At 38.2% G+C, this 27447-nt stretch overlaps 1 long non-coding RNA gene and 1 pseudogene across 1 annotated transcript; one reads left to right on the forward strand and one right to left on the reverse strand.

Moving 5' to 3' along the window:
- Positions 1-108: 108 nt before the first annotated feature.
- Positions 109-5895, reverse strand: LOC140845962 (uncharacterized). The gene is made up of 2 exons (XR_012124918.1): positions 1984-5895; positions 109-1586 (listed from the first exon to the last, which is right to left on the reverse strand). It is a non-coding gene; the product is annotated as an uncharacterized lncRNA (long non-coding RNA).
- Positions 5896-20689: 14794 nt separating this feature from the next.
- LOC108394988 (calpain-7 pseudogene) lies at positions 20690-22536 on the forward strand (annotated as a pseudogene).
- Positions 22537-27447: the final 4911 nt, after the last annotated feature.

Consider the following 27447-nt stretch of genomic DNA (forward strand, 5'->3'; position numbering starts at 1 on the left):
ACCAACCAGGTGAGTGGTAAGGTCCAGAGGAAGCATAAATACTTAAGAATTCTGCCACTGTTGGATTCCCCTGAGGAAGGCGCCGCCCCAAATCACTCACCAAAGACGTTTCTTGATGCAACAAGCAAGAGGAATTTATTCGGAAGCCAACTAGTTGGGGTCCAAGTCAGCCTGTCGCAGCAGGTCTCAACGAGGACCCCGAGCACACTAAGGCAGAAGGTTTTATAGCATTTTCAAAAGGGGTAGAATTTTCCATAATCACAATGCAGGGTTTTTTCTATAGGCTCATAAATCTTTTGCTGGCGCCACATCCTGGGGTCTGGTTAGATGAGATCACCTACGGAATGTCTAGGGTGGTTCTAGTAAGATAAGCTAGGCGTGTATGATTAACTGATTTACGGTTAGCTAACTAAAGGTCACTACAATTGACACAGGCTAACTAACTTGTTTTTCAAGATTCTAATGATTTTCCTTCTTTTGGGTTAGGGGGTGGTATTTAGGCCTTAAGATGGCTGTACTTATGCTAACTTTTGATTCTTCAGATCCTACATTTCCCCACTTCTCTTTTTGGGGCATTCCAATCATGGAATGTTTGTATCTTCTTGTGAGGTGAGTGAGTGGTATTGTTGCTTCAACATTAGTACATGAACGGCACTCACTCTTTCTCTAACAAAAGTTATTAACCTGTTTAACATGCAGGGTCTTAAAGTTAGAAGCAACACAAGGATGAGTAGGGGCCCAGCCAGAGTGGATATCAGGGTTGTAAACCACGGGGACCTAGTGAACTAAGATTCAAACAGTCCTTGGCCTGCTTCTCGCTCTCTCTTCCTCTGATCTAGCCTGTCTCTAAGTTTTGACATTGAATCTCTTACTATCCCGGAATGATCTGCATAAAAGCAGCATTCTTCTCTTAAAGCTGCACACAGTCCTCCTCCTTTTAGGAACAGCAGATCTAGCCCTCGTCTATTCTGTAAGACTACCTCAGAGAGGGAAGTCAGAGATTCTTCAAGTTTTGTAATGGATTGCTCTATGGTTTTTAGGTCTTCATCAATAGCAGTCCTTAGTCTTTCATAATGCTGGTTCCCTTGAACAATAGCGGCTGCCTCCGTTCCCACTCCAGCTGCGACTCTTATCTCTAACAACACGGCTAAGGTCAGCGAGACCGGCTCTCTCTTATATCTATGCTTAGGTTCAAATTCAGCTACAAATGAGAGATCATCATGATACATCAACCTGGGCACCAGCTGGACCATGATACAGAAATCATGGGAGGAGTTGAAGGCAGAAGTAGAGACACATAGGGTCACTCCAGTGTTACAAGCCCACTATCCCTTGGGAGGAGGGATTAAATACCTGTTTTTACCAGGGAAGGCTATGGGTATGGTCTCATTCTTTCTTCTACAGATAGAGACTCTAGCTGCTGCTAGGGAAGAGGGGTGATGACCGCTCTGGCTGCTTCATGCTGAGAAGGGGGCGCAGTAAAGGGTGCAGCTAGGTCTCCATCACTGGTCAGTTGAGAGGGCTTCAGAAGGCTGGCGCTTCTATTCTGGGTTTCATTTTTATTACTATTTGCAGTTTTGTGGCTTCTAGGCAAGATAAAACAAATTGTGTTATTAGGTTATGTAGCAACATCTGGAGTTGGATTTTTTATTCTGGAAGGAGGCTGCATTATTGAAACGATACTTCTCTCTAAAATCACTCTCATTTTTATTAGAAGTAACTAGGTTAAGAAAATAATTAACAGCTGGCTTGATTATTTGCACAGGTGCAGCAAGAAGAGCAATTGATTACACAGGCTCTTTTAAATATGCTTTGCTGGAACTTTTTGTAAGGAATTTCAGATTGAACTTTTAAAGGCCTCTTGAGGCCAGACAGCCAAGCCAGACTTGCCATCAGGCTTTGCCTGCAGTACCTGTAGATTTGGATGAATTCTTCTCTTCTCGAGGTCTCTGCACCTGCCAGGAAGTGACCTTCTTTACTCACCTGGTAAGGCTGCTGGGAACTCTGTAAGCAAGGTACCAGGCCAGTTCTTCCAAGGGGCTTTGTTGGCTTTATAAAGTCAATCTTAGTTCTTTAAAGTTGTTCACATCTGAGTTTATACATATGTCTCTCAGGTACGACATTCCAGTCAAAGCCCTGGTAGTATAACCAGTGTTCTTAAGTAGTCTTCTCACAAGGAAAGCAGATTCTTATTGAACTCGTGCAAATAAACATACTGCCATGGAATACAAAAACAGTCACTGAAAGTTTTTAAACTCTGGAGGGATCAAGTAGAGAGAAGGATGTTTCAATTCTGCTCATAAAGATAGTCATTTACTAAACTGTTGTCAGTTTAAGAGAACAAGGTTAAAACACTTTACCAGCAACATTTGAAACAAAAAGACACAAAATCATTTTCTTTAGTTTATGTAATCTTATGTAACTAATACCTGTTCTGCTGAAATCTAGTTCTTTACCAGTTTAGGGATAATACTATAAATGACAAAAGACTTACAAATGACAATGGTTAAAGATATGATGAGAGCTTACTGTAAAACAGTTGACATAAGGAAATTCTGATATTTCTGTAATACAAAACATTCAGTAACAAAGTTTAGCATCATTCTCTTTGACAGTGCTTTCTTGGTAAATAAATATATATATATCAGATAAATAAGCTAAATTAGTCAAATACTTAGTCTAGTGAGAAAAAATTCTTCTGACATGTTCCAGGGGCCCTCTGGAAAATATCAGAGTTAACTAGAGGTAAAAGCACTTTTTTGCATTTAATTTTTTTAGAACTATCATTACACATTTATTGTCTATATACTCAGCACAGTAAACGAGATATCTTAAAAAGTGGGGCAGCAGGGGAGACTGTTGCTGTCAATTTTTAAAGACAACATACAGAAAGTCAAACTAATTCTAGGTTACTAAGCATTCTTGAGAGAATGGTAGCAGATGGTAGATTCTTCTGCTTTCATCTTCAGGAGGGGAAAAAAGCTACAATAAGAATTCATATTTAGCTGAAAGAACTGTCTAAACTCAAGGCAGAGTATAATATCACCAGGCATACAAAAGACCTGTTAGAGATACATACAAAGAATGAATATGGCTATAGTCAAATTCAACTTAAAAGTTTAAGCAGAATCTCAAATTTAAATGTCTCTTTCTTTCACACAGATATTCAGATATGACCAGAAATATGCTTTGAGATGAAAGAGATCAGGCATTTTACTTTTTCATTTAGGGACTGAGAAATGATGACCTTTGGCTTACAATCAATAGCTTACAAACAGTGAAAATAATAAGAACATAACTCAGCATAAGTGTCTAAGACCAGATACAAAAAACAGAGAAAGTGCTTAAGTTTACAGGTCTTCCCTGAAAGCTTCAAGAATGTTTTACTCTTTAATAGTAGATTCCCCCATGTTTTTTTTTTTTTTTTTTTTAAACATACAGCATATAAATTAAACAAGAAGACCTGGTGGTTCTCAAAAAATCTATTACAACTTTTTTCAAAAGTGGTCACACGTTCGTCTGTCTAAACCTTCACAGTGAAACCTGTTTTTCTGGGAGAAACATAATCTTGTCCAGATTCTACAGTTTAATAAATTTTGGTTTGTTAACTAAGTGCATTTAATCAGCTGAAAAAAGCTTTGTTACTATTCTGCTTAGGAATTCAATTTTTCAGGCCATGCAATCATTTTTAATAACAAAATATTTCAAAGGCAAATAAAGGTTATACAGTTGTTAACAAACTTTAGCTTTTAGTCCCTTTAACATTACGATTTCATGGCAACTCACTGAGACTTTAAGCATGAGAAACTGCTGTGATCTTTCAACATTAAGAGCAGACTAACAGTTAAAGAAAACTGTTTAACTGGAAACGAGATTTTAATTTTGCTGTGCACTTGATATCAAGACTCACTTGCTTTAATTTCACTAGGCATGACTATATCTGTAAGAATATAGTAATTTATTCTTCATTTGCCCCATGGTCCCAAGCACATAAGCCGGTGAGAATTATGCCTGGGCTTGCCTGCGGCTTGACTGGGTTTATCTCACTTTATCTCTAAATATCCTAACCCTCCCCCCAAAGCAACAGGCTGAGCGGATCTTCTACAACAAAAGGCACCACGCTGTTTTCTCTCTTTGTCTCTCTTTAAATAAATAGCTGTACTTTAGAACAAAGTTACTTTCTTTTATCACAAAACACATTCTTTAGCATGCAGAAGAGTTTTCATTTTTTATACTTTTTCTTATTAAAACATACATCTTTTAGCATAGAGAAATGTTTTTCTTTATTACTTTAAGTGGTTTTAATTAGAACTTAAAACCATTAGAAACTTTAACTTCTAGTGAACACTGAGAAGCAGGACACTGCAAACTGTCAAACTAACATTTTCTAGACCAACAAACTCACGAACACATTCTACAATTTCTGCAACCATGAGCTTCACAGCACAATCTCCCAGCAAACACAGAGCACATCTTCTCAACTTAACAAAACTCTAAGGCTTTAAGTTACTACAAAGATTCTCAGGCTGCAGGTAGGCATACACACTGCAACACACAATTTAAAAGGTGTTCACTTGCCACACTTATCCAGTTCACCTACCTGCAACAACTATGCTAGCCTACTCACAAGACCCCCACTGAACACTAGACAAAGCCAAGCTTCTAAGCATTCTATTCTTAAAAGATTTAGCAGATAACATGACTCAAATGACTCTAGGTAAACTCAGGCAGCTGACAACTACCAGGACATGCCCGCCTCAGGCAAACTCAAATTAGCATTAATGCTTAACACTTTTTTACCAGGTTTTCTGGAAGTTTTAGAACACTCAATTTTCACAAGCGCTTGTCTTTAAATCAATTTCATTAATACCATCCGGAGGTAGAAAGATATATTCATTTACACACTTAGGGGGTTGTCTGAGTCTGTCCCATTGTCAGTATAACAATTATTAGGCACATGAAAGACACAAAAAACAGAGACACACACAGATTAGACACACAGCGGCCGCTTTTTGTTTTTTCTCAGATTTTCAAACAGAAACCGAAAGGAATCAGAGGGTTGATATTCCTGGCACCTGAAAATCAACCCTATCTCATCAGATTCACCTTGCCGGAAAAACAGACTGGAGGCTACCAGGCGTCCCTGGCCTCCCAACCTCCCCGAGGCGTCCCCCAGGGTTGCAGCCTGCGGTGCTCTTAGTACGTCTACCGACCGCAGTCTCGACCCCTTTACGGGATCGGGACAGCTGCCAGACAGTGGGTACCCCCTTTCAGAATTCTGACCGGTCTCACTGAAAAACAGAAAACAGAACACAGACAAACCAAGGCGCCACTAATCTTACCTCTTCCTCCAAGAGCGACTTCGGGAGTGAAGCGGGGTGAGCGCATGATCCCGGACGAGCCCCCAAATGTTGGATTCCCCTGAGGAAGGCGCCGCCCCAAATCACTCACCAAAGACGTTTCTTGATGCAACAAGCAAGAGGAATTTATTCGGAAGCCAACTAGTTGGGGTCCAAGTCAGCCTGTCGCAGCAGGTCTCAACGAGGACCCCGAGCACACTAAGGCAGAAGGTTTTATAGCATTTTCAAAAGGGGTAGAATTTTCCATAATCACAATACAGGGTTTTTTCTATAGGCTCATAAATCTTTTGCTGGCGCCACATCCTGGGGTCTGGTTAGATGAGATCACCTACGGAATGTCTAGGGTGGTTCTAGTAAGATAAGCTAGGCGTGTATGATTAACTGATTTATGGTTAGCTAACTAAAGGTCACTACAATTGACACAGGCTAACTAACTTGTTTTTCAAGATTCTAATGATTTTCCTTCTTTTGGGTTAGGGGGTGGTATTTAGGCCTTAAGATGGCTGTACTTATGCTAACTTTTGATTCTTCAGATCCTACACCACAAGTGGGAACAAGAAGAGTGAGCAGCTGTACAAATACAAAGGCAAAGAAAACCCAGGACACAACACAATTAACAAATATTATAATACATCTTAAGGCAACTAGCAAAAATTTAAGGAGGAGTCTTGTAGTCCAATGCAAAAGCAGCAAGCAAAACTAAGAATAACACGAAAACTCACGGAAATGCACCATCATCAAAAGATAGTAGTTCTCCAACAACCAAGTTCAAAGGCACAAAGTTTTTCTATCTAGCCGATTAAGAATTTAAAATAGCTCTTCGAAGAAAGTAAGTTGGTTAAAAGAACACTCAAAAATAATTGACCAAAATTATGATAACTATACAGGATCAAAATGCAATAGTCACCAAAAGGATATTAAAAAAAATAATAACCAAGCAGTAATTTGGAAGTGAAGACTTTAATGAATGAAATGAAAAATGCAATAGAGGGCATCTTTAGCAGGGTAGAACAAATGGAAGATGGAGTAAGTTGAGTCAGAGGGTAGGAGTTTTGGAATAACCCAGTTACTGTAAAAAAGACAAAAGAATGAAAACATAAGGAAGAATGCTTACATGATATATGGATGTCCATCAATAGAAAAATACATTTCTGGCAACAGAAGTAGATCTTTTAAAAAATTTCCAATAATTAACTGTAAAATTTGATAATTTGCATACCTTTGGATAACAGTGTCATGACTGGCAATTTCTTGAGTAATAATTCTAAATATGAAACACTTCTTTGGTAAAAATATGTTAATATCCTTTACCAGGGAAATTTGGAATTACATCATGAAAAGAGACAAAATAAATAAAATGATATGAAGTGAATTTATTCTAAAAAGGCTATGAAAAATAGTTACATGTTTCACACACACAAAAATACACATATAAAATTATATTGCCTATTGATCATAAGTCAAAATGTAATATGCTTTGAAAAATAACTGTGGGTAAAATTGCATTACCAGAATCTCTCCCCTGGCCTTAGTGTATCTCCATATCAATAGGTGATTCCAAGGGGTGAAGAGAAGCATCCATATCCATATCAATAGGTGATCATAAGGGGAAGCAAGGGCATATCTGGACCTGAGAGGTTGGGTGGGGTCCCTTTTTCTGCAACCAGGTTATGAGAAACAAGGGCAGGCAGAAATGGACGACTGCTTATAGGCAATAAATGTATTTTTCCACTTTATTTCTCCCTTTGACTGATTTTGTTTCAAAGGTATTTTGCCACAAGGTTTTCCCCCAGAGTTACAGGGAGCAAGATGAAGTAGGTTTGTTAATATACATTCTACATTTTCTGTAAAATACATTATAATTTCATCAGAGAGAAAACTCGCTTGAGCAAATAATCATTGATTTTAGTCTAAGATGGAAATATTAGAATATAAGTATCTCATTTTAAAGAATTAAGTACTTTCATTAGTAACACTTGCCTCAAATCCAATCACTGATGTAAAAGTTTCTAGGATAGAAAAAAGCAAATCTAAGTTTTAAGTACCCTGAGTCTGACAGTTTAGGGTGATCTCCTTAAGAAAAGCAATAAAAAATACAAATACAGTGTTGACATAGGCAACACTGGGAGGGGCCTTTGCAAGTGAGAGGCCCTGAAAGTTATTCCTTTAGCTTCATAGCTCCTTCTGATTTATTTCTAAATAACTTTTAGGAGTGTTTTTCAACACATGTATTGCTATTTTCCATTGACATTGCGTGAGAAAAATAAGAGTAATAACAGGTAACCACAAAAGTAAATTTCTTTGAATGGCTATGAGAATATTAAATGGGATATAAAAACTGCGGTGTGCCCACACACTATCCCTGGGGGTGTAACCGCATCGCTATAGCAGAGCAGCTCTCGAGAGGGCAGAACACTGTCTGGATCAGAGGACCAGGAGCTCAGTGTCTGCGCTGCTGAGTCACAGATTCACTCCTACATTTCTCCTGGTCTGATGACAGCACCTAACAGTGAGGGTGATTTCAAAAAATTAGTTCAGATAAACAACTCATCAGTGCTGCCTGGCTCACAAGCACTCAGTAAGTATCAGTTTTAGTGATGACCATTACTGTTTTTATTGCTGTTATTATTTTTAATGATTATCAGTCTATGTCAGCTAAGATGGAATTATAAATGAAGTAGCTCTGTTGCTTTGCTCCAGGGTAAACATAAGCCCTTCAATATTCATCCACACTCAATAGTGAAGTAGTTCTACTAGACTCAAAAGCAAACAAATAAAAAAGTGGGAACTATACCGATACAGAAAAACTTAAAATCAACCCTGTAATATTGGCACTTCTCTGTGCATGTGTCAAGCCTAAGCCAACCCCGTGGTCATGCTCAGTGCTGACGTCCTCAGCAAACTCACTGTCCCACATGGGGCATGTGCCTGCCTTCCCATCACCTGGGAAACACCGACCCCCACACATGGGTTTCTGAACCCAAACAGTGGACTGAGAGAGGTGTACGAGGTCACTTTACCTCCAGATTTAATCACTTTTGGCTCACACAAACAAAGGAAACAAATAAAATATGTCATGCTGCTATATTTAATCAAGTGTAGCAAGTTAATTTATACAAATTTGTCATAAAAAAAGAAAAAATTGAGTCAGTGTGTCAAATATATTTCCATTAGGGATAAAGTGACAGTGTTACACCTTTTTCCTTTAGAATTCAGAATGATGTGAAGTGTGGAATTTGATATAGCTGCAACTCCAAAGAAAACACTGTTATCATGATATAAAATACATAAAAAATATTTCAAGTTCAGTATTTAAAAACTGTACTCCAAATCAAGTTTTATGTCAAAATTCACTTTATTTTCAGAAAGAAGCTTCTTTTTCAGTATTCATTCATTCATTCATTCATAAAAACTTACTGGCTGCCAAATAAGTACTAGGGAGAATGTTAAATATTTAAAACACAAGGTTTCGGGATTAAAGATGGCAGCATGAGAGGTGAGACAGAGACCTCCTCCTATAGTATGAAAATATAATTTAATACAACTAATCCTGAAAGAGCAACAGAAAAAAAAGCTGCACTAGACAGCATATACCTGAAGAAAAGAGTAGACTCATGGAACAGGATAACGCACCAAAACCCTTCCCCCACCCAAGGTCACTGGTGAGAGGAAGAGAAACAGAGCAGGGAGAGAGTGGAGACATGGGACTGCTGAGCACCTACACCAGGAGATCTGCTCTGGGAGCATGAACCTGCATTGCATGGTGCTCTGGTGATTTAGTGCAGTTGGAAAGCTAAGGTGGAATACCTGGAGAGATAGAGATTCCAGCTGCTTGTGGAAAACAGGGATTCATATTCAGCTAACCTGGGTGGGCAGTCTGAGAGACTTTCTAAAACTGAGAGGGCTGATAAAGGGGCAAGGATTACAAAGAGCTTACAGCTCTGGAGAAAGGTCAAGTAAACAAAATTGTCCAGGTGCACTGTTCCCTGCAGGTTGGGAGCTTAAATGATCTTCAGGTGCTCCATCCCCCTGGTTGGCTATGCAGCTTCAAGGCCCTTCACAGTGATATGCAGCCTGTTGAGTCCTCCTCTCGGCCAGCCTGCACCTGGCTCAGGCTCTCAAACCAGCAACTCCTGCCCTGGCATCAGGCCAGCCAGAAGGAAGCCCCACCTAAGGCAGCTACAAACACAAAGCATAGAGGCTTACACCTTGTGTTTGGTCCACTAGTTCAGGCAGTGGAGACAGGCACAGCAGCTGGGAATCAGGGAAGAGCTCTTTCCTCCCCCAAGCACCCACACCACTCCCCTGTGACCCCCTACACTCCTCCAGGGGCTGAGAAGCTCCAGAGAGTAGGGCTTCTGGGCAGGCACTAAAGGGCACCACAGACAAATTATGAAACATCAAAGGAAACTGGTTCAAAGGCAAACTATGAATACACCTGAGAAAGATTCAAATGAAACCAACCTCATGAAACTTCTGGAAAGAGATTTCAAAATAAAAATCATTAACATGCTCATAGAGGTACAGAAAAATATTCAAGAACTCAGGAACAAATTTAGGATGGAGACCTAAATTTGAAGACCAGGATGGAGGGTATTAAAAGTAGATTAGATACAGTGGAGGAGATGATAAATGAAATAAAAATCAGTGAAGAAGAATACAAAGAAGCTGAGGCACAGAGAGAAAAAGGATTTCTAAGAATGAAAGAATACTGAGAGAACTGTGTCACTAATCCAAATGGAAAAATATTCATATTATAGGGGTACCAGAAGAAGAAGAAGAGAAAGAAAGAGATAGAAACTGTCTTTGATGAAGTAATTGCTGAAAATTTCCCCAATCTGGGGAAGGAGATAGTCTCTAAGGCCATGGGGGTGCACAGATCTTCCAACACAAGGGACCCAAGTAACACACCAAGACATATAGTAATTAAAATGACAAAGATCAAGGATAATGAAAGACTACTAAAAGCAGCCAGAGGGAAAAATAAGATCTCATACAAAGGAAAACCAATCAGGCTATCATCAGACTTCTCAGCAGAAACCTTACAGTCCAGAAGGGAGTGGCATGATGTATTTAATGCAATGAAGCAGAGGGCCTTGGACCAAGAATACTTTATCTGGTAAGATTATCATTTAAATTTGAAGGAGGGATTAAACAATTTCCAGATAAGCAAAAGCTGAGAGAATTTAGCTCCCACAAACCATCTATACAGTGTAATTTGGAAGGACTACTATAGATGGAAGTATCTCTAAGGTTGAATAGTTGTCACCAGAGGTAATAAAAAGGGATAGACAAAGAGTACAGAATATGATGCCTAATATGTAAAGAATGGAGGAGGAAGAAAAAGGAGGAGGAAAAAAAGAACCTTTAGATTGTGTTTGTAATAGCATACTAAGTGAGTTAAGCTAGACTTTAGATAGTAAGGAAGTTAACCTTGAACCTTTTGGTAACCATGAATCTAAAGCCTGCAATGACAATAAGTATATACCTATCAAAAATCACTGTAAATATAAATGGACTGAATGCACCAATCAAAAGACTTAGAGTCACTGAATTTATAAAAATACAAGGCCCAACTATATGTTGCCTACAAGAGGCTCATTTCAAATCCAAAGACATACACAGACTAATGTGAACGGATGGAAAAAGATATTTCATGCATATCTTTTTATGCAAAAGATATTTCATGCATAGGGAGAAAAAAGCAGATGTTGCAGCACTTGTATCAGAGAAAATAGACTTCAAAACAAAAACAGTCAAAAGAGACAAAGATGGACATTATAGAATAATAAAGGGGTTAATCCCACAAGAGGATATAACCATGATAAATATCTATGCACCCAACAGAGGAGCAAAAGAACAATGGAACCCAATGTCAGCAGAAGAAGGGACATAATAAAGATCGGAGAAGAAATAAATAAAATTGAGAAGAAGAAAACAATAGAAAAAGTTAGTGAAACCTAGAGCTGGTTCTTTTAGAAAATAAAAAAATAGAAAAAAAAAGAGAATCTACACACATAAACAGAATCAGAAATGAGAAAGGAAAAATCACGATGGACTCCACAGAAATACAAAGTCTTATTAGAGAACACTATGAAAATCTATATGCTAACAAACTGGATAAGCTAGAAGAAATGGACAACATTATAGAAAAATTCAGCCTTCCAAGACTGACCCAGAAAGAAACAGAAAATCTAGGCAGACCAGTTACCAGCAATGAAATTGAATTGTTAATTTAAAAACTACCCAATAACAAAACTCTGGACCAGATGGACTCACTGCTGTGTATTATCAGACATTTAGAGAAGTCATAATACCCATTCTCCTTAAAGTTTTCCAGAAAATAGAAGAGGAGGAAATACTTCCAAACTCATACTATGAAGCCAGCATCACTCTAGTACCAAAACCAGGAAAAGACACCACAAAAAAAAAGAAAATTACAGACCAATATCACTGATGAATATAGATGCAAAATACTCAACAAAATATTATCAAACCAAATTGAAAATACATCAAGAAGATCATATATCATGATCAAGTGGTATTCATCTCAGGGATGCACGGATGGTACAGCATTAAAAAATCCATCAACATCATCCACCACATCAACAAAAAGGACAAAAACATATGATCGTTTCAATAGATACTGAAAAAGCATTAAACAAAATTCATCATCCACTCAAGATAAAAACTCTAAAAAAAATGGGTATAGAGGGCAAGTACCTTAACATAATAAAGGCCATATATGACAACCCACAGCCAACATAATACTTAACAGTGAAAAGCTGAAAGCTTTTCCTCTAAGATTGGGAACAAGAAAAGGATGCCCACTCTCTCTGTTTTTATTCAACATAGTACTGGAGGTCCTAGCCAATCAGAAACACAAGAAATAAAAGGCATCCATATTGATAAGGAAGAAGTCAAACTGTCACTGTTTGCAGATGAAATGATATTGTACATAAAAAACCCTGAAGAATCCACTCCAAAACTACTAGAACTAATACCTGAATTCAGCAAAGTTGCAATATGCAAAATTAATAAACAGAAATCTGTTACATTCCTATACACTAACAATGAACTAGCAGAAAGAGAAATCATAAAAACAATTCCATTCACAATTGCATCAAAAAGAATAAAATACCTAGGAATAAACCTAACTAAGAAAGTGAATGACCTATCCTGAAAAATACAGGACACTCCTAAGAGAAATTAAAGAGGACTCTAATAAATAGAAGTCCATCCCATGCTCTTGGGTAGAAAAAATTAATACTGTTAGAATGGCCATCATGCCTAAAGCAATCTACAGTTTCAATGCAATCCCTATCAAAATATCAACAGCATTCTTCAACAAACTGGAACAAATAGTTATAAAATTCATATGGAACCACAAAAGACCCGAAATAGCCAAGGCAATCCTGAGAAGGAAGAATAAAGCAGGGGGATCTCACTTCCCAACTTCAAGCTCTACTAGAAAGCCACAGTAATCAAGACAATTTGGTACTGGCACAAGAACAGACCCGTAGACCAGTAGAACAGAATAGAGAGTCCAGATATTAACCCAAACATATGTGGTCAATTAATATACCATAAAGGAGCCTTGGATATATAATGGGGAAATGACAGCCTCTTCAACAGCTGGTGTTGGTCAAACTGGACAGGTACATGTAAGAAAATGAAACTGGAATATTGTCTAACCTCATACACAAAAGTAAACTCCAAATGGATCAAAGACCAGAATGTAAGTAATGAAACCATAAAACTCTTAGAAGAAAATATAGGCAAAACCCTCTTGAATATAAACATGAGCAACTTCTTCATGAACATATCTCCACAGGCAAGGGAAACAAAAGCAAAAAGGAACAAGTGGGATTATATCAAACTAAAAAGCTTCTGTACAGCAAAGGAGACCATCAGTACAACAAAAAGACATCCTACAGTATGGAAGAATATATTCATAAATGACATATCCAGTAAGGGGTTGACATCCAAATTATATAAAGAGCTCATGCACCACCACAAACAAAAAGCAAATAACTGAATTAAAGAATGGGCGGAGGAGCTGAACAGACACTTCTTCAAAGAAGAAATTCAGATGGCCAACAGGCACATGAAAAGATGCTCCACATTGCTAATCAACAGAGAACTGCAAATTAAAGCCATAATGAGATAATAACTCACAACATTTAGGATGACCAACATCCAATAGACAAACAACAATAAATGTTGGTGAGGATGTGGAGAAAGTGGAACCCTACTACACTGCTGGTGGGAGCGTAAATTAGTTCAACCTTTATGGAAAGCAGTATGGAGGTTCCTCAAAAAACTAAAAATAGAAATACCATTTGACTCAGGATTTCCACTCCTAGGAATTTACCTTACGAATGCAGCAGCCCAGTTTGAAAAAGACATATGCACCTCTATGTTTATCACATCACTATTTGCAATAGCCAAGAAATGAAAACAACGTAAGTGTCCACCAGTAGATGAATGGATAAAGATATGGTACATTTACACAATGGAATATTATTCAGCCATAAGAAGAAAACAAATCCTACCATTTGCAACAACATGGATGGAGCTAGAGGGTATTATTCTCAGTGAAATAAGCCAGGCAGAAAAAGACAAGTACCAAATGACTTCACTCACATGTGGAGTATAAGTGCAAAGAAAAAGCTGAAGGAACAGAAACAGCAGCAGACTCACAGAACCCAAGAATGGACTAACAGTTACCAAAGGGAAAGGGACTGTGGAGGATGGGTGGGAAGGGAGGCATAAGGGAAATAGGGGCATTATGATGAGCACACATAATGTGGAAGCATCACAGGGAAGGCAGTACAGCACAGAGAAGACAAGTAGTGATTCTGTAGCATCTTACTACACTGATGGACAGTGACTGTAATGGGGTATATGGGGGGGAATTTATAATGGAGGTAATCTAGTAACCAGAATGTTGTTCATGTAAGTGTGTATTAATGATACCCCCCCAAAAATAAATCATAAGTTAATAAATAAATAAATAAAATAAAACACAAGGTTTCATGTGTAATCCTTTCCCTTAATTGGTACAGGAAAGGTAGATAATAAGATCATAATGATGTAGTCTGACATATGTAAGGGTGCATTTTGTTCAAGGAGACATTGTCTACACCTGTAGGGCCAGTAACAGTGAAAAGTGATGGGAGTTGGGTGGGCAGGTATCAGGAAAAAATAATAGAATATGTAAAACCTAAGTGATATGTATAGTTGACTCAAATTTAGATTTAAGCAAAGATTTGAGGATATCCCAAACAAATTTATATTTTGGCATCCCTCAACTGAACATTGTAAACATTTTGTATTTATTTAGAGGAAATATAAGTTACTGCAGTGGGGTACATATAGAGAAATAAGTTTACTAAGGTACAGCAATCCTTATATTATGAAGCCATTTACTCTGATCTCATAATTTCATTTATCATGAAAAAAAACAGAGCAAAACCTACCAAATAATAATAAAAAGCCTCCTAAATTAGAGGCGATTCTTTGTAAATAATCTGTTCATGTGTTGGCTCCTGTAGATGGTCTCCTCTCTGACATGGCACGCCTACCTATTTATATACCTCAGCACATATTCTTTTCCATTCAGATTTTTTTAGGCGTAATGGTACACATGCAAATTAATAAAATATTCTCTTCACTATAAAACAATTATGAGCAAATTATTGTGGCTAGATACATTGACATACTAGATATCTGACCAGCTTCCCTACATACTTATTCCACTCTGCAGGGAGTTAAGTTATAAGAGGCAGGAGAATGGTACATATTGTTTCAAATACAATGAACATATGGCCATACATGAAAATTAAAGGAAAAGAATTATTGCATCATAAAGTGCAAGAGTAGATTACCCATCAACATTTATTTTTTTTAGGGTTTAGATATTACTTATCAGTATATTCTAGGCAAAGTGTTATATGTTATTCACTATAGTCAATAAGGGGTTCCAAAAGTTACATTTTTGTATGAATGTACAATGCCAACAGTCTCCTCAAGGTCCCAATACCCACTTAATTCCTCAGGCTGCAGAGAAAGGGGTTCAGAAGAGGGGTGATAATGGCGTAAAACAGAGCTACTGTTCAGGAGAACGCAAGGGTTGCAGCCTTGTATAGGTGGAGAGGCCCATCACATAGAAGAGACTGGGCACCATCAGGTGAGAGGAGCAAGTGGAGATGGCTTTCGTCTGTCCTCTGGCTGAGCTCATCTGGAGCACCACAGTGAGGATGCGGGCAGAAGACGCTAGATGGCCACGAATGGTACCAGCAGAATAATGAGGACCATCAGGAGACACATCTCAGGAATAGTTGTTAGAATGATTCCCTGCTATCCGTGCAGAGGTAGCAGTTAGATCGTTACAGCAATTTCTTCTTTGATATTCTTTTCTAAAATCGGGTTATTTGAAGATCATGTATCTCATAGAAATACATAGGAAGAACTACACACATTCTTAATAATTAAGCTAATGTGTCACTAAGGCAAAGAGGCAGAAAAATAGATTGGAAAAGAGAATTTTGCAATCTATCATTTGAAATACACTTTAGGAGCTAACACCAAATTATGACTTCGAGTGGTGATTACTATTTTCGGTCTCATACAATAACCATTTAGTATGAAAAAGAGAGTGGAAAATAAAAAATAGTAAAAGAATTCATTTTTCTTAACCTTATGCAAGACTGAACATTTCAGTTTAAATGGGTTGCCTGCAGAATCACAGCTGAACCCCATATATTGTTTGCAAAGGCCCTCAGGGAGACCCCGGACTCTAGACCAAAATTAAATGCAGTGTCTACATTGCAGATGATATTTTTTTCTCAGATTGTTGTCTGCACTAAAAATAAATAAACAAAAAACAATTGAGTTCAGGTTAAATGCTCAAAATGTTTGTTCAAATGAAAACTAATGAGATATCTTTTAACAGATAGGTTTTACAAAAGTATTACTTAATTCTACTTCACCTTTAAAACGTGTATATAAACTATATTCTAGAAAATAATAACCAATTGATATATACTTTGATGTTTTTTGAACAAAAGGATGATTTGAGGGAATTGTGTGACTCAGGCTATGCTATTTTCTAAATAATGCAATTAACTTTTTCCTAAAAATTTGTAAGATTAACATGATCATGGAAGTCGGAGAAACTTTTCTGAAAATATGCACATCCAATAAATGTTGTAACCTATCAGGGTTCATTGTGGCCTGGATCATAGGGAGGAAGTTAGATAAGGACAGGGCATTCACTTACTGTTATTCAATACTTATGGGATTTATTTAACCTGGTAAAATTAAAGAGAGGATAAATTTTAAAATTTCAATCTAAATAATTCCATAAGATGACATAAAAGAAAAACTTTACTAAGGCAAAAAATACATCTTTTATAAAATAAATGTATGTTCTATAATATTACACAGTAAAAAATATGCACATATTATAAAATATGTATATTAAAATATATTTTAAATTGCTGCATATTTATATGTGTATGTATTTAATTATATAGACATACATATTTATAACATATATATGCTCAAAAACTTGGGTAGTGAGATGATGTAGGTCATATTTACTATATGTTTTATGACTTTCCTGTAAAACACCTTAAACAATTTCCTCAGAGAGACAACTCCCTTGAGCAGACAATCATTGATTTTTACTCTCAGATGGAAATATTAGAATATAAGTATCTCATTTAAGCAAAAAATTAACTCCTCTAATGGGTAATACTTGCCTCAAATCGAATCACTGGTATAAAACTTTCTAGACAAATAAAGGGAAAATACAAGTTTTGGGATCCCTGAATCTTGCAGTTTAGGGTAAACTCCTTAAGAAAAGTAATAAAAAATACAAGTACAGTGTTGACATAGGCAACATTGGAAAGGGCCTTTGCAAGTGAGAGGCCATTAACTTTAAATTTCTTGAGCTTCATAGCTCCTTCTGATTTATTTTTGAATAAATTTTAGAAGTGTTCCTCAATTCACATTTTCTTATTTTCAGTTGACATTGTGTAAACAATACATTTTAAGTGTAACAGGTAACAACAAAAAATTTCTTGGGAAGGTTATGAGAAAAATCAATCTCAAATGCTGTGGTATAAAAATGGTGGTGTGTCCTTAGGTACCACACAGTGAGCCCTGGGGGTATAACTGGATTCCAATAGTGGGGTGGAACTGAGGAGGGCAGCACACTGCCCAAGTGAGAGAAACAGGAACTTACCATTTGTTTATATATGCAGAGATTTACTACTTATTTTCTATCAGGATCCATGATAACACCAATTACAAATGGCAATAAAAAATTAGTCAATTGTAATCAAATCACAGTGTTCCCTGTGACATAACAAGTATTCAATAAGTACTAGTTTTAGTAATGATGATTGTTTTTATTGGGGTTATTATTTTTTTTAATATTTTTAATCAAGCATAGTTGATACACAGTATTATATTGGTTTCCAGCATATAGTATAATGATTTAACAATTTCACACAATATTAAATCCTAATCTCAACTACTTTAGTTGCTATCTGTCAACACCTCTCATGTTGAACAAAACTGATTGTATTTTTTATGCTCTACTTTCATTCCTGTGACTAATTTATATTATGATTGTGATTTTTGTGCCTCTATACCCTTCACCTATTTTACCCACACACCCCAACCATCCCCATGGTAACCACCAGTCACTTCTCAGTGTCTATGAGTCTAATGCTGTTTTGTTCATTTTGTTTTGTTTTGTTTTTAGATTCCACATGCAAGTGAAATCATTTGGTATTTGTCTTTCTCCACCTGTATTTCACTTAGCATAATACCCTCTAGGTCCATCCATGATGTCAAAATTGGGAAAATTTCTTTTTTGTAGCTGAATATCCCATTGTACATATGTATCACATTTTCTTTATACTTTCATTTATTGACAGATACTAAGGTTGCTCCCATATCTTGGCCATTGTAAATAATGTGATAATAAACAAAGGAGTTCATATATCTTTTCAAATCAGAGATTTTGTTTTCTTTGGGGAAATTCCTAGAAATGGAGTTACTGGATTGTATGGTATTTCTATTTTTAGTTTTCAGAGGAACCTCCATACTGCTTTCCACATTGGCTGCATTACTTACATTACCTCCAATAGTATAGGAGGTTCCCTGTTCTTTACATCCTCACCAACACTTGTTATATCTTGTCTTTTGGATGTTGGCCATCCTTACTGGGGTGAGGTGATATCTCATTGTGATTTTAATTTGCATTTCCCTGATGATTAGAGATGCGGAGCATTTATTCATGTGCCTATTGCCCAACTGTGTGTCTTCTTTGAAAAAAAGTCTTTTCAGGTCCTCTGCCCCTTGGGCTACATTTATTGCTTTGTTTTGGTGTTGAGGCTTCTGAGCTCTTTATATATTATGGATTATCTACTGTAACAAGATTGATTAATTCTAGAGACAGTAAAGGGAGGTTGATTTTTGAATACTCTATCCCCTTAACTAGTTTTAAGGGATGACATATGATAACTCCTTTGTTCAAGGTAAAAAAAATTTACAATAACATAAAAGTCAAGATGATTCAGTTTTGACTAAGTGGAGCTAGGAGACCAGAGCTTATTCTGCATGAATAACCAGAAATTATTATTTGCTTTCTTTAATCTGAAGTTTATTCCTGTCTTTCTACTGTGACTTGGACTAGCACATACCACTGAGGGTGATTTGTGAAAACTGATTTCGTTTATAAAGGCTAGCAACTCACAACATTGCCTGGCATGCAACCAGCCCTTAATAAATATCAACTTTAGTGACGACTATTACCATCACTGCTGTTATTATATTTTTGTTATGATCCTATTTAATATGGATTCAGGGACGGAAGCATATCCCTTACTATTTAGTCCAATGCAGACACAAAACCTCTCAATATTTATGCACATATAAGTGTAACTTCTCTCCACCATCAACTCAAAGAAACTCAAAAAACAAAAACAGAACACACTATCCAGGCAGAGAATAACTTAAAATCAATCCTATAACATGGCCACTCTCTCTGCCCACATGCGCAGCCCAGCAAACAGCATGGCCACTGAACAAGACTGCCTCTTCTGAGCTACTGGGCTGCCTCCCACCCAGAGCTCACCATCCACACAGGGTAAGTGCCTACACTCTCAGTCTGAGCCCACACGTCCATATCTCTGAGTTCAAATAGACCAAGATAGTGCCAGGAGTTCCCGTGAGCTCAAGACAGCCCTTAAAATTCACACAAATAGGGACAATGTAAACATGAGAGATCATCTTATTTTATTTGGTCAGGTTTAATAGGAAGGGGGTAAAAGCAAAGGAGGAAAACCAATGAGATGCCTCAATATAAAAGAAGGCATTCCTAAGGTATATTATAACCTGTCACTACCTTCATCCCTTAAAATCCAACATCAGAAAGATGGGTAGGAGGCAGGTACACATCCTCAACACCCACAGAAAACCAAGTAAACAATACATGGTCCAACGTAGTTTTATAAGAACTGTAGAATCCAGGTACGAAGCGACAGGAAACAAGCTAACGTAACCAAGAAAGAGCCTTATTCAAAATGGGGGGAAATTCCGTGGCATTTTACTTGCGGTTGTCCCACCCCACCCTAAGATCAGTGTGCCTGGGTCATAAAGAGACGACTTAATGTCCACTTCATCCTCTGGGACAAAAGTGTGCCCTAGCCGACGCGACTCTGATTGGCCCGAGGCTCTCCAAGGGGGTTGGTTTCTCTTTCGTCTTACTCAAAACACTGATTGAAGAAATGGTGTAGATTGGATTCCAGTTTGGAGTCCTCTGACAGCAGTGGCAGGTGTCATGGAGCATTAGTACAAATCCACGCAGAGTACAAATCCGCGGGAGCTTCTGAGTAAGAGGTTACAGGAGGGGGAATGCAACAGAAATCCAAGGCTTCTGAAAGAAACAAGGGTGAGACCCTTAAGGAAATTCCAAAGCAGTCATGTATTTGGGTAATGGAAAAAACTTACCGAGAACTCCACTTTTAATTACCTTATAGGATATATAAAATAAAACTATTAATTTAGGGGGGAATGCTGGGACGGCGACGCGGGGCGGCCTTGCAGCTCGAGAGCCGCATGGGCTGAGGGGCGCGGCCCGTGACAGGTTCCATCCCAGGAGGCCCCGGTCCTCCCTTGGCCACCCGCAGTGAGCTGTGCCTGCCCGCCAGCGCCCCCGACTCCTCTTCCCGGCCCCGGGCGCGCCGCCGTTGGCGAGAGGCCTCCCGGCGCGTGTCCTCGCTCGGCCGCGCGGGTTCGGCGCTGTGGACGCCCCAGCGCTGGAGCGGGACGCTGTGCAGTCCCCCAGGCTGGCAGTGCAGCGCGACCACGAAGGCCGCTGCTCCGAGGCTGCATTTTGCTACAGGGAAGCTGCGCAAGCTTGGTTTTATGCTGAGATGGCAGCACCAAGCCTAGAACATCTTCAAGAGAAATAAATGAGTGATTGGAAAGAATCCAGACTTTACATTCTGCAGTTCAAAGACTGCTGATCCTTAGAAATCAAAACATCAGCTGCATTTGGAGGAGTCCGTTTCCTTGTTACACAAGCTTTTGACGAGGATGGGACGGGGAATGTTGAAGACGCCACAGAGTTGTATACGGAAGACGTAGATCTCTGCCTGATTATGAAACTGCTGATAAAATTCTGCAAAATAAACTGAAACAGGTGGCCCGACAGGCACTAAACAGAGTGGCAGCCTGCGTGAGCCTTTAACAAAGCCACCACGCAGAACCAAGTCAGCGAGAGTCAGACCGAAGCCGCCTCCCACAGGATCGCATTGTCCCCTGGGAACTAACTTTTCCTGGAAAGACCTCGGCCATTTGTAAGTTCACTATCATGATGCACAAGGACAGAGGTTTACGTCAGAAGAAATAGAAGCGCTCAGGGTAACATAAAAAAATAAATGGCATAGAATACGTCCCTTTCATGAGTATTGATCTGAGGGAGTGTTATGCTTGCCCAGTGCCTTCCTCTGACAGACGGGACAAGCTGGCTTTATCACCTACATGAAACGCTACATTTTCTGAATGGGTCCGACCAGAAGATGTCTTCAGCAATTCTGCAATGATTTATACTGTGTTCAGTTTTAGCATAAAACAGACAATAGTACCAGAGTGTTACTTTGTGTCATCATTGGCTCTCAGTGCAGTTTATGAAAGAAGATTTAATAAGGAGATGATTACCAGCATAATTTACCCTCAGAATAAGCATGGTGAGCCAGAGAACAACTCATGTGGGAAGTATATGGTAAAATTACATACACCTCAATTGTGTCCCAAGAAAGGTGATAATTGATGACCAGTAACCTGCTGATCACGAAGGAGAATTTGCTGTTCTTATTCCAACAACAAAAGCGAATTATGGGTTTCTCTCATAGAAAAAGCATACATAAAAGTCATGGGAGGATATGATTTCCCAGGATCCGATTCAAATATTTATCTTCATGCACTGACTAGGTGGATACCAGAAACGACTGCTATGCATTCTGATTTTCGCTAAGGGTAATTCTTTCAGAACGCTTCATCAAAGGTTTCACAATGGGGATGTCCTCGGCACTGCGTCAACACACACAATGACTGAAGCCGAGGGAGAGAAGTGCAGTCTCATTCCCACATATGGATATGCTGTTCTGGATGTTAGAGAGTTCAAGCGGCTGCAATTTGTCCAATTGAAAAATCCTTGGAGTCATTTACGTTGGAAAGGCACATACAATGAAAATGATGTAAATAACTGGACCCTGGAGTTGCAAAAATATTTAAACTTTGATCCTCGAACAGCTCATAAAATAGACAATGGAATATTTTGGATTTCATGGGATGGTCTCTGGCAGTATTGTGATGTGATTTATTTGAGTTGGAATCCAGGTGTTTTTAAAGAATCAACATGTATACATAGTTCTTGGGATGCTAAGCAAGGACCTTGGAATGCTGTTAAGGATGCCTGTATCCTGGCTAAGTGGAGGTGCACTGTCCACAGGGGGGCTCCGCAGTGTGGGTTTTGCTCAGTAGACACATAACCGACAAGGATGATTTTGCAAATAATTGAGAATTTATTGCAATGGCTGTGTATAAGACTGATGGGAAGAAAGTTTACAACTTACACAGACTAGCAAAATGAATGCAAAAGAAAGGATCCAACTATATGCTGCCTATCATACACTCACTTTAAATATGAGAACTTCCATAGAATGAAAGCAAATAATGAAAATGCATTGCAAGCAAATAGGAAAAACAAAAACAGAGCTATACTAATATATACATAATATACTAATATTATATTTAAACAACCAAGTGGTTAATTAAAAAATTAAAATGGAATTTATAAAATATTTTAGATAATCAAAAATGAAGCCCAACATAAAAAATATTACTGGACACAGCAAAAGCAATGCAGAAAGGTGAACTGTAGACTGTAAAAATTTACATTAAAACAGGAAATCCAACTCACTCCAAAGGATAGATCCACAAGACAGAAAATAAGTAAGGATACAGAGGCACTGAACAACATGCTAGAACAGATGGACCTAATAGACATCTATAGAACTCAACATCCAAAAGCAACAGGATACACATTCTTCTCAAGTGCACATGGAACATTCTCCAGAATAGACCACATATTGGGCATCAAAAAGAGCCTTAGTAAATTCAAAAAGATTGAAATTCTACCAACCAACTTTTCAGAACACAAAGATATAAAACTAGAAATAAATTACAAAGAAAACAAAAAGGCTCACAAAAACATGGAGGCTCAACAACATGCTCCTAAGTAACCAATGGATCAGTGAAAAAATTAAAATAGAGATCAAGCAATATATAGAAACAAATAACAACAACACAAAGCCCCGACATCTATGGGACGCAGCAAAAGTAGTCTTAAGAGGAAAGTATATAGCAATCCAGGCATATTTAAAGAAGGAAGAACAATCCCAAATGAATAGTTTAATGTCACAATTATCGAAGTTGGAAAAAGAAGAACAAATGAGGCCTAAGGTCAGCAGAAGGAGGGACATAATAAAGATCAGAGAAGAAATAAATAGAGTTGAAAAGATTAAAACTATAGAAAAAATCAATGAAACAAAAAGCTGGTTCTTTGAGAAAATAAACAAAATAGATAAGCCTCTAGCCAGACTTACTAAGAGAACAAGAGAGTCAACACACATCAACAGAATTAGAAATGAGAAAGGAAAAATCAGGACGGACCCCACAGAAATACAAAGAATTATTAGAGAATACTATGAAAACCTATACGCTAACAAGCTGGAAAGCCTAGGAGAAATGGACAACTTCTTAGAAAAATACAACCTTCCAACACTGACCCAAAAAGAAACAGAAAACCTAAACCGAACAATTACCAGCAACGAAATTGAATCGGTAATCAAAAAACTACCGAAGACAAAACCCCTGGACCAGATGGATTTACCTTGGAATTTTATCAGGCATACAGAGAAGACATAACACCCATTCTCCTTAAAGTTTCACAAAGAATAGAACAGGAGGCAATACTCCCAAACTCATTCTATGAAGCTAAAATCACCCTAATACCAAAACCAGGCAAAGACCCCACCAAAAAAGAAAATTACAGACCAATATCCCTGATGAACATAGATGCAAAAATACTCAACAAAATATTAGCAAACCGAATTCAAAAATACATCAAGAGGATCACAGACCTTGATCAAGTGGGATTCATCCCAGGGATGCAAGGATGACTCTCCCCACTGTTATTCAATGTGGTAATGGAGGTCCTAGCCACAGCAATCAGACAAAACAAAGAAATACAAGGAATCCAGATTGGTAAAGAAGAATTCAAACTGTCAGTATTTACAGATGACATGATATTGTACATAAAAAACCCTAAAGACTCTACTGCAAAGCTACTAGACCTAATAATGGAATACAGCAAAGTTGCAGGATACAAAATTAACACACAGCAATCTGTAGCTTTCTTATATGCTAACAATGAACTAATAGAAAGAGAAATCAGGAAAGCAATTCCATTCACAATAGCATCAAAAAGAATAAAATACCTATGAATAAACCTAACCAAGGAAGTGAAAGACCTATACCCTGAAAACTACAAGACACTCTTAAGAGAAATTAAAGTGGTCACTAACAAACGGAAACTCATCCCATGCTCCTGGCTAGGAAGAATTAATATCGTCAAAATGGCCATCCTGCCCAAAGCAATATACAGATTTGATGCAATCCCTATCAAATTAACAACAGCATTCTTCAATGAACTGGAAAAAATAGTACAAAAATTCATATGGAACCATCAAAGACCCCGAATAGCCAACGCTATCCTGAGAAGGAAGAATGAAGTGGGGGAGATCTTGCACCCCAACTTCAAGCTCTACTACAAAGCCACAGTAATCAAGACAATTTGGTACTGGCACAAGAAAAGAGCCACAAATCAGTGGAACAGAATAGAGACTCCAGATATTAACCCAAACATATATGGTCAATGAATATTTGATAAAGGAGCCATGGACATACAATGGGGAAATGACAGTCTCTTCAACAGATGATGCTGGCAAAACTGGACAGCTACATGTAAGAGAATGAAACTGGATCACTGTCTAACCCCATACACAAAAGTAAACTCCAAATGGATCAAAGACCTGAATGTAAGTCATGAAACTATAAAACTCTTTGAAAAAAACATAGGCAAAAATCTCATGGACTTAAACATGAGTGACTTCTTCATAAACATATCTCCCCGGGCAAGGGAAACAAAGACAAAAATGAACAAGTGGGACTATATCAAGCTAAAAAGCTCTGTACAGCAAAGGACACCATCAATAGAACAAAAAGGTATCCTACAGTATGGGAGAACATATTCATAAGTGACAGATCCGATAAAGGATTGACTTCCAAAATATATAAAGAGCTCACATGCCTCAAGAAATAAAAAGCAAATAATCCAATTAAACAATGGGCATAGGAGCTGAATAGACAGTTCTCTAAAGAAGAAATTCAGATGGTCAACAGGCACATGAAAAGATGCTCCACATTGCTAATTATCAGCGAAATGCAAATTAAAACTACAATGAGATATCACCTCACACAAGTAAGGATTGCCATCGTTGAAAAAAAAAAAACAACAAATGTTGGCGAGGTTGTGGATAAAGAGGAACCCACCTACACTGTTGGTGGGAATGTAAACTAGTTCAAGCATTGTGGAAAGCAGTATGGAGGTTCCTCAGAATGCTCAAAATAGAAATACCATTTGACCCAGGAATTCCACTTCTAGGAATTTACCCTAAGAATGCAGCACTCCAGTTTGAAAAAGACAGATGCAGCCCTATGTTTATTGCTGCACTGTTTACAATAGCCAAGATATGGAAGCAACCTAAATGTCCATCAGTAGATGAATGGATAAAGAAGGTGTGGTACATATGCACAATGGAACATTACGCAGCCATAAGAAGAGGAAAAATCCTACCATTTGCAGCAACATGGATGGAGCTGGAGAGTATTATGCTCAGGGAAATAAGCCAAGCAGAGAAAGAGAAATACCAAATGATTTCACTCATCTGAGGAGTATAAGAACAAAGGAAAAACTGAAGGAACAAAACAGCAGCAGAATTGCAGGACACAATAATGCACTAACAGGTACCAAAGGGAAAGGAACTGGGGAGGATGGGTGGGCAGGGAGGGATGGGGGGGGAAGAAGAAGGGGGTATTAAGATTAGCATGCATGGGGGGGACGGAGAAAGGGGAGGGTGGGCTGCACAGCACAGAGAGGACAAGTAGTGATTCTACATTTTGCTATGCTGATGGACAGTGACCGTAAGGTGTTTTTTAGGGGGCACCTGATATAGGGGAGAGCATAGTAAACATAGTATTCTTCATGTAAGTGTAGATTAAAGATTAAAAAAAAAGAAAGAAAAGGGGGATTACTCCTTGATAGGATAAACCAATTGGTAAATCAAAGATTAACGCATGCTTTAAATATCCTTAATGTTGATCACTTAAAGGGTGTCAGATGATCAGCTATGGAGGTACTCTTTTCTGATAATATTCCTTTCTTTTAATAAAAAAAGTAAAAAGAAAAAGAAAAAGAAAAAGAAAGCAGTTCCTGTGTGCTGACCTCCAATGAGTTCTACACAGTGGTATAGAGGGCATGTCAAAGTGTGGGCAAAGTGTCTGTTTGTTTCTATGCAGAAGATCAAGGCCTAGCTTGGCTACCCAGAAAATGAACTAAGATATGATATGAGGAGGAGCTTCCGGCATCAGCACTCTCTGGAGGACTCGTGCCGGGGGATCATCATCAAAAAGCCTCCACAGGGATCCGGGCGATGCTGCAGTTGTGGCTGCATCCACCCCATCGTTTCCTGGACTTGCCATTGGAATGAGGAGGAAGATGTCTAGGCTGGCATGTGCATACAGTGAGACAACGAATTTGACCAGATCTGTACTGTTGGAACTCAATCAGGAGTTGGGAGGGGTGCACGTTGTAGCACTCCAAAATCTTACGACTATAGACTATCTACGGTTAAAAGAACATATGTGATGTGAACAGATCCCAGAAATGGGTTGCTTTAATTTGTCTGATTTCTCTCAGACTGTTCAAGTACAGTTGGACAATATCCATCATATCATAGACTAATTTTCACAAATGCCTAGGGTGCCTAAATGCTTTTCCTGACTTCACTGGAGATAGGTGGTAATTATAGATTTGCTTAGTTTATGTCACCGTATTCCTATTATGTTAATATGTGTGTGCAAGTTGGTAGTTTAAAACCTATACATACTTAAGGTACTCTACAAGAACATATGTCAAAGAAATAATCAATCTTCCCATGTTTTCTGCCATATGCTACCTCTATAGCTTTTCTTCTTCCTTCCTAATTACAACCCTTAAATAGAATTTGTGCCTCATATAGAATTTACTGAGTATCATACTTCCTCCAGGTGGTAAAGATACCTCGAGACAAGTGCTGGGAATAGAAGCCACAGGGCATAAATCTGCAAAGAAGTAAAAAGCCAACCTTTTCAAACAATATGGCTTCTCTCTCACTTACCA

This window comes from Manis javanica, chromosome 14, assembly GCF_040802235.1.
Source record: "Manis javanica isolate MJ-LG chromosome 14, MJ_LKY, whole genome shotgun sequence".
NCBI lineage: Eukaryota > Metazoa > Chordata > Mammalia > Pholidota > Manidae > Manis > Manis javanica.